Source organism: Pelobates fuscus, chromosome 7 (assembly GCF_036172605.1).
Source record: "Pelobates fuscus isolate aPelFus1 chromosome 7, aPelFus1.pri, whole genome shotgun sequence".
In the NCBI taxonomy this organism is placed as follows: Eukaryota; Metazoa; Chordata; class Amphibia; order Anura; family Pelobatidae; genus Pelobates; species Pelobates fuscus.
Window position 1 is genome coordinate 102,770,924 of NC_086323.1, and position 7,793 is coordinate 102,778,716.

Consider the following 7,793-nt stretch of genomic DNA (forward strand, 5'->3'; position numbering starts at 1 on the left):
TACACACTTCCTATTAGTAAAGAGACCACCTTATTATAAAGACACACTTCTTATTAGTGAAGAGATTCTGTTACAAATACACAATTCCCATCAGTATAGCCCCTATTATAAAGACACATCCACTCAGTACAGAGACCCCCCTATTATAAAGATGTTTGTCCTATCACTATAAATACCCCCTGTTATAAAGACACACTTCCTATCACTATAAATACTCCCTGTTATAAAGACACACTTCCTATCACTATAAAGAACCCCGTTATAAAGACACACTTCCTATCACTATAAAGAACCCCGTTATAAAGACACACTTCCTATCACTATAAATACTCCCTGTTATAAAGACACACTTCCTATCACTATAAATACCCCCTGTTATAAAGACACACTTCCTATCACTATAAAGAACCCCGTTATAAAGACACACTTCCTATCACTATAAATACCCCCTGTTATAAAGACACACTTCCTATCACTATAAAGACCTCCTGTTATAATGATACACTTCCTATCAATATAAATACCCCCTGTTATAAAGACACACTTCCTATCACTATAAATACCCCCTGTTATAAAGACACACTTCCGATCACTATAAATACCCCTTGTTATAAAGACACACTTCCTATCAGAGATCCCGTATAATACAGGCACACTTCCTATCAGCTCAGAGACCCCCTATTATACAGACACACTTCCTATCAGTACGGAGACCCCCTTTTATACAGACACACTTCCTATCAGCTCAGAGACCCCCTATTATACAGACACACTTGCTAACAGTACAGAGACCCCCTACTATACAGACACACTTCCTATCAGCTCAGAGACCCCCTATTATACAGACACACTTCCTATCAGTACAGAGACCCCCTAGTTTACAGACACACTTCCTATCAGTACAGAGACCCCCTATTATACAGACACACCTCCTATCAGCTCAGAGACCCCCTATTATACAGACACACTTCCTATCAGTACAGAGACCCCCTATTATACAGACACACTTCCTATGAGTATGGAGACGCCCTATTTTACAAACACACTTCCTATATGTACAGAGACCCCCCCTACTATACAGACACACTTCCTATCAGTACAGAGACCCCCACTATTATACAGACACACTTCCTATCAATACGGAGACCCCCTATTATATAGACACACTTCCTATCAGCTCAGAGACTCCCTATTATACAGACACACTCCCTATCAGTACAGAGACCCCCTATTATACAGACACACTTCCTATCAGTATGGAGATCCCCTATTATGCAGACACACTTCCTATCAGTATGGAGATCCCCTATTATGCAGACACACTTCCTATCAGTATGGAGATCCCCTATTATACAGACACACTTCCTATAAGTACAGAGACCCCCCTATTATAAAGATGTTCGTCCTATCCCTATAAATACCCCCTGTTATAAAGACACACTTCCTATCACTATAAATACTCCCTGTTATAAAGACACACTTCCTATCACTATAAATACCCCCTGTTATAAAGACACACTTCCTACCACTATAAAGAACCCCGTTATAAAGACACACTTCCTATCACTATAAATACCCCCTGTTATAAAGACACACTTCCTATCACTATAAATACTCCGTTATAAAGACACACTTCCTATCACTATAAAGACCTCCTGTTATAATGATACACTTCCTATCAATATAAATACCCCCTGTTATAAAGACACACTTCCTATCACTATAAATACTCCCTGTTATAAAGACACACTTCCTATCACTATAAATACCCCCTGTTATAAAGACACACTTCCTATCACTATAAATACCCCCTGTTATAAAGACACACTTCCTATCACTATAAATACCCCCTGTTATAAAGACACACTTCCTATCAGAGATCCCGTATAATACAGGCACACTTCCTATCAGCTCAGAGACGCCCTATTATACAGACACACTTCCTATCAGTACGGAGACCCCCTTTTATACAGACACACTTCCTATCAGCTCAGAGACCCCCTATTATACAGACACACTTGCTAACAGTACAGAGACCCCCTACTATACAGACACACTTCCTATCAGCTCAGAGACCCCCTATTATACAGACACACTTCCTATCAGTACAGAGACCCCCTAGTTTACAGACACACTTCCTATCAGTACAGAGACCCCCTATTATACAGACACACCTCCTATAAGTACAGAGACCCCCTATTATACAGACACACTTCCTATAAGTACAGAGACCCCCTATTATACAGACACACTTCCTATAAGTACAGAGACCCCCTATTATACAGACACACTTCCTATAAGTACAGAGACCCCATATTATACAGACACACTTCCTATAAGTACAGATACCCCCCTATTATACAGACACACTTCCTATAAGTACAGAGATCCCCTAGTTTACAGACACACTTCCTATAAGTACAGAGACCCCCATTATACAGACACACTTCCTATAAGTACAGAGACCCCCTATTATACAGACACACTTCCTATAAGTACAGAGACCCCCTAGTTTACAGACACACTTCCTATAAGTACAGAGAGCCCCTATTATACAGACACACTTCCTATAAGTACAGAGACCCCCTATTATACAGACACACTTCCTATAAGTACAGAGACCCCCTATTATACAGACACACTTCGTATAAGTACAGAGACCCCATATTATACAGACACACTTCGTATAAGTACAGAGAACCCCCTATTATACACACACACTTCCTATAAGTACAGAGACCCCCCTATTATACACACACACTTGCTATCAGTATGGAAACTCCCTATACAAAGAGTTGTGACTTGTATGTGTACTAAGATTACCTAATGTGACCTGTGATTCCTGTTTATATTGCATTTCCCTATTGTCACTGATCTCCTGTAACTTTATATTCTACTCCCTCTGTGTCTAGATCTGACATTTCGTAATACAAAAGTATGAAACTTGCAATAGTAACAGTCAGAATCATTCTCCAAGGAAAGTGTGGCAGTAATTGCCCCAGGTTGGTGGTGTACTTTACCTGCTGTCCAGTCAGTAATGTCCCCCTCCTCAGTGAATGATCTGTAGATTGGTATCAGCTTCACAGAGGGAGAAGTGTTTGCCTTGTGTCTCGGATACACTGCAGATTCAATATCAGTCTGTTCTCCCTGTGCTCAGCCTCTCAGCAGCCTCCTCTATATATACCTCCCTGTCCCAATTATGGAAATATCTGTGATGTAATTTGGGGTATGTCTTCCTTTAAAAATATACAAATTATATATTTATATCTATTTGATGTCAGAAATGATGTCTCAGACTTCCTTTAACCCTATCTACTCATGGTGGTGAATGCCTTGAGGCGATTTAAGCACAAGTAATAAAAACTGGAAATAAACCCACCTTGTGGACCAACGAGGACTGGAGGCTGCAAAATAAATCAAATCAAATATAAAGGCAAGGGTTTGCTAATTCACCATAGAGCAAGGCTGGCATTTTCTTAGAACTTTGTCAAAGAGAGGGTTAATATAGAAATAGCCCAAGCAGGCTTGTTAAAAATACTGTCATTTGTGGTCAGGATCGGGTGCAATGGACCTAAATGTGAGGATTTTAACTAATTAGCAAGATGGGGAGGACAAGGAAACACAAATTTAGTACAAATAGAAGCACACAGATCACAGAATGAAAGACTTCAGTGTCGTAAGAGAAGAATGGCAGAAACCTTTATCAGATCTACAACAGTCTGATTCCCACACAGACGGGTCACAAAAGAATGACAGAAATCATTCCCAGACCCACAGCAGACTGGTTCGTGTAGAGGTCTCCGAAGAATGACAAAAATAATTCCCACACCTACACAAGGCTGATTCATGCAGACAGGTCACAGCAAAAGAAAACAAATCAAATCAAGGACTACATTAACCTGGTTCATGCAAGTAACATGTCTCAGAAAAACAACAGAAATCATTCCCCGACCTACGCCAGGCCGAATCATAGACAGACAAAAGGCAGAATTATATAAATTAGTATGTCCGACTCACATAAGGCTGATTTATACAGAATTCTTCAAAAAAAACAAAATAGATTAATACATAGACAGGTCACATGGAAATTAGAAATCATTCCCAAACCTTCGTCAAGCTTGTTAATGCACAGGCAGGTCTAAACTGAACTGCAGAAATCATTTACCACTGATCATTCACCCAGATCAGTCTGATTCTCACATAGACAGGTCGCTAAAGAATGACAGAGCTCATTCCCTGATTCACTTCAGGTTACACACAGATCTCAGCAAAATAACAAAAATCATTCATAGACCTACACTACACTGGTTCATTCACAAGCTGCTCTTTGCAGAATAATAGAAGCAATTCCAAAATCCACAAGTTTCTTCACACAGAGACAGATCACAGTGAAATGACAAAATACTGAGTCAGACAAAAATCAGGATGGTTCACAAAAAGACCGGTTACAGTGGAATAACAGAAATCTTTCCCAGACCCACATCAAGCATCAAGCTGGTTCACAAACAGAGACAGGTATAAGCTGAGTGATAGGTACCATGCCCACATCAGGCGCACTAGTTCAGGTTAACACACAGGCAGGTCACAGCAGAATCACAGTAATCAGTATAAGACTACCATTAGGCTGCTTTATATTTAGGCATATCACAAAGAAAAAAATACAAAATGATAAAACAGGTTTGCGACAAAATACAATTAAAAAACAAAGGATTAAAATACCAAGACACCCCTACACAGGTTCGTAGCCACCAATGAGCTTGAACCTACCAAACAGTTTTCCACTCCGGCCTACTCCAGCCTTGACCTTGGCCTGCCCACTTCCTATTCCACCTAAATCCTATATAACCCACGCCCTTTTCCCGCCGCTGTGACCAAACGGGAAACTACCCCAAAACCATAGGGAGGGTGGGAGGGACAACTAACAGGTAAGTGAGGCTTAACATTAAAATGGCCACTGACTAAGATGGCCGCTATATAAACCCTTACTCTCCTCCCCCCGAACCAAATTATTAATTTTTCAGCCCCCTTATTATTATCTCCACCTGCCCACTCTCTGGCCCTGTCAAGGCCCACTCCCCTACTGTGTTGTTCCATGGGCTTCAGTCCAGTAGTGGCCAAATGCTCTTGATTCTATTTAGGTTTGCTGTTATTGTCCGAGGGTATATGTAAAAGCAAGTAAGAACACACAACAATCATGTGTAAGTAACCCACTCACATTCTGCAGAGCTTCCAACAAGCTATGCTTGCATGTTGTGGTATAATTCCCACTAGTGCTTATGGTGGCCGTCTATAAGGTTCAATTGATATACTGTGTTGCATATGTAAAACAAACAAAATACAAAATGGAATCACACTCACAAAGGGGGAGCTATTTTTCTTAAACTTGGGATGTTAGACATAGGGTGGTATTATCCCAACCTTAAGAATATCTATGGGTGGCAGGGACTTCACTTGTATGGATTAAACCAAAAAAAGGAGAAACTCAATATAGTGCTCACTGCTTTAAAAGACAAGTACAAAATATTAAAGGTGTACTCACAATAGGTTGAGCAATATCACATGCTTAATGGTTTCAGCTATGGTGGTACCGTCCTGGCCAAGGATCTGGTGTCTGGTGTCCTTGTGGTGTTACTTGTAAAGGTATAAATTGTATAAAATAACAAAAAAAAAATTAAATATAGTTTATCCAAAGCTGGATTGAAAGCTATATCTTTATTAAACTGTAAAAATCATTCATAATGCATTTCACCTGTTACAAAGGCTTTATCAAATGAATCACAGACATACTTGACACAAAAGAATATACAGGGGAAGCAAACATTTTAAACTGCAGCAAAATGACGTCACGGTCATGTGATCACGATCCAGGTCACATGACCACGTAGGGAGTACACAGATAAACACGTTTGTATTAATATGGACAACTAAATAAAATATAAAATATGGAAAAATGTAGGGCTACTGAAAAAGAGGAGAAATGTATGCTTCTAAAACGAGAGTGTGAGACATTGGAACAATGCGTCACATGACTAGCAAGTATTGAAAACATTTTTATAAACACTCCGAAAAGGGCAAACCAAGGTGGTTGGGAACTCTCCATAACCTAGAGCTGCCAGAATTTATTCCCAGATCCACACCGATTTTACATAGACAAATGACAGAAATCATTCCCAGACCAATAACAATCTGATTCATAAATATACAGATAACACATCAAGATCATTCATACACAAACAAGTCTATTCTGAATGACAAAACCACATCAACATTAAGCTAGTTCTTACACAGTGGTCACAGCGGAATTACAGAAGCCAGTTTTAGTTGTTACATGTGTTTCCATGGCTAAATCCTAAGTGTCCTGCCTTTTTTTAATTAAAACGAGTCTGTTTTAGACCATATTTCTTGAATAGAAGAACCTTAAATGTGACACCAACCACCATGACCACTTCTGCTTTTAGAGCATGTGTTCTGGGCTGGTGAGAACAGTCCTATCAAATGCTTCTCTTTGAGAAACGTTTTATTAAACCTTCGAAGGGCAGCAGTGATATCAGAGCAGACGTGGAACCCAGCATGGGAAACTTTGCCTAGCGCAAAATTCCAGATAAAATTAACTTGGTTTTACAAGGTTTTATGGGGACACGACGACACCTAGTAATAGTAATACCCAATAGGCCATTTTACCTGATTAAAAAGAGTTAGAGTTACCCTTTAAAATGTTTACCCCTATATATTGGTTGAATTGAGAATAGGAAAACCTCACTCTCCTGGTATACACCATAATGCCTCTTGCAGACTGGGTAATTATGCAGGTCCTTACTGTCATTTACTTTGATTTATTTTATTGGTTCAACTGGGTTTAATTATATTTAATCCTTTGTTCAGCTAATGCTGTGCTAATTGAAGGTGATGTCATTGCATGCTGGAGCCTCTATTGGCCAAATAGCTTGATCAATTTTCATGTTTACCTGCACTCTTTATGATATTGTCAATTAAGTAAATTGTTCATTTTGATCATTACTTGTTAACTTTAAATGTATGCCCTATATAAATTGTTTGCTTATAGCAGTAGCTTGACAAAGGCCTCTGTGGAGGTCGAAACGTTGCTGTGTTTCCTCCAATATCCTTGAATGCCTAGACCAGGGGTAGGTAACCTTCGGCACTCCAGGTGTTGTGAACTACATCTCCCATGATGCTTTATAAGAGTAAAGAGTAAGAGTAACAACATCTGAAGTGCCAAAGGTTGTCTACGCCTGCCCTAGACCATCCTTTGCAAGTTTATTGACACGACAAATTTTCAGATTTTCTTTGGAATCTTATACATTAAACAGTTAAATGTAGCTGCATGATATAAAGCAAGCTACATGGATGAGTGTTTTTTTCCTGAATACCCATTGAGATGTACACCCATACCAGTGTCACCGGAAACATACTATTGGTAACATTTGTAATTCAGCATAGAAAATCCATGCATTCGTTTATTTTCTGGTGCAATCACCCTGGTAACTGACGGACAATTCCGTCTGGATTTTTTCCAGGTCAAAGAAATGATTACTATAATTATTGTTATTACAAAGCAATGCACTTATGGACATTCCAATTAGAAACAGACTTTGTGGGGACACAAGAAAAGTGGCGATTCCCAAATGATTTTATTGAAGGATTGAATATAACATATATTAAAGTACACTCCAACAAACAATTTCTAAAATTGTAGTAACTATCAAAAACATGAAGATAAGAAAAGAGAGAGGGATGTGATGGAAGTGGCAGAGTTGGATGGAAGGGTTCCTACG

The 7,793-nt window shown here is 39.3% G+C and overlaps 1 protein-coding gene across 2 annotated transcripts in view; it reads right to left on the reverse strand.

The window, feature by feature from the left end:
• The window catches only part of TRH (thyrotropin releasing hormone), a 16,829-nt gene extending 13,694 nt beyond the window's left edge, over positions 1-3,135 (reverse strand). For both annotated transcript variants that reach the window (XM_063426298.1, XM_063426297.1), the window contains exon 1: positions 3,021-3,135. The gene's annotated coding sequence lies outside the window, so the exon portion shown is untranslated. The remainder of the gene's footprint in view (positions 1-3,020) is intronic.
• Positions 3,136-7,793: the final 4,658 nt, after the last annotated feature.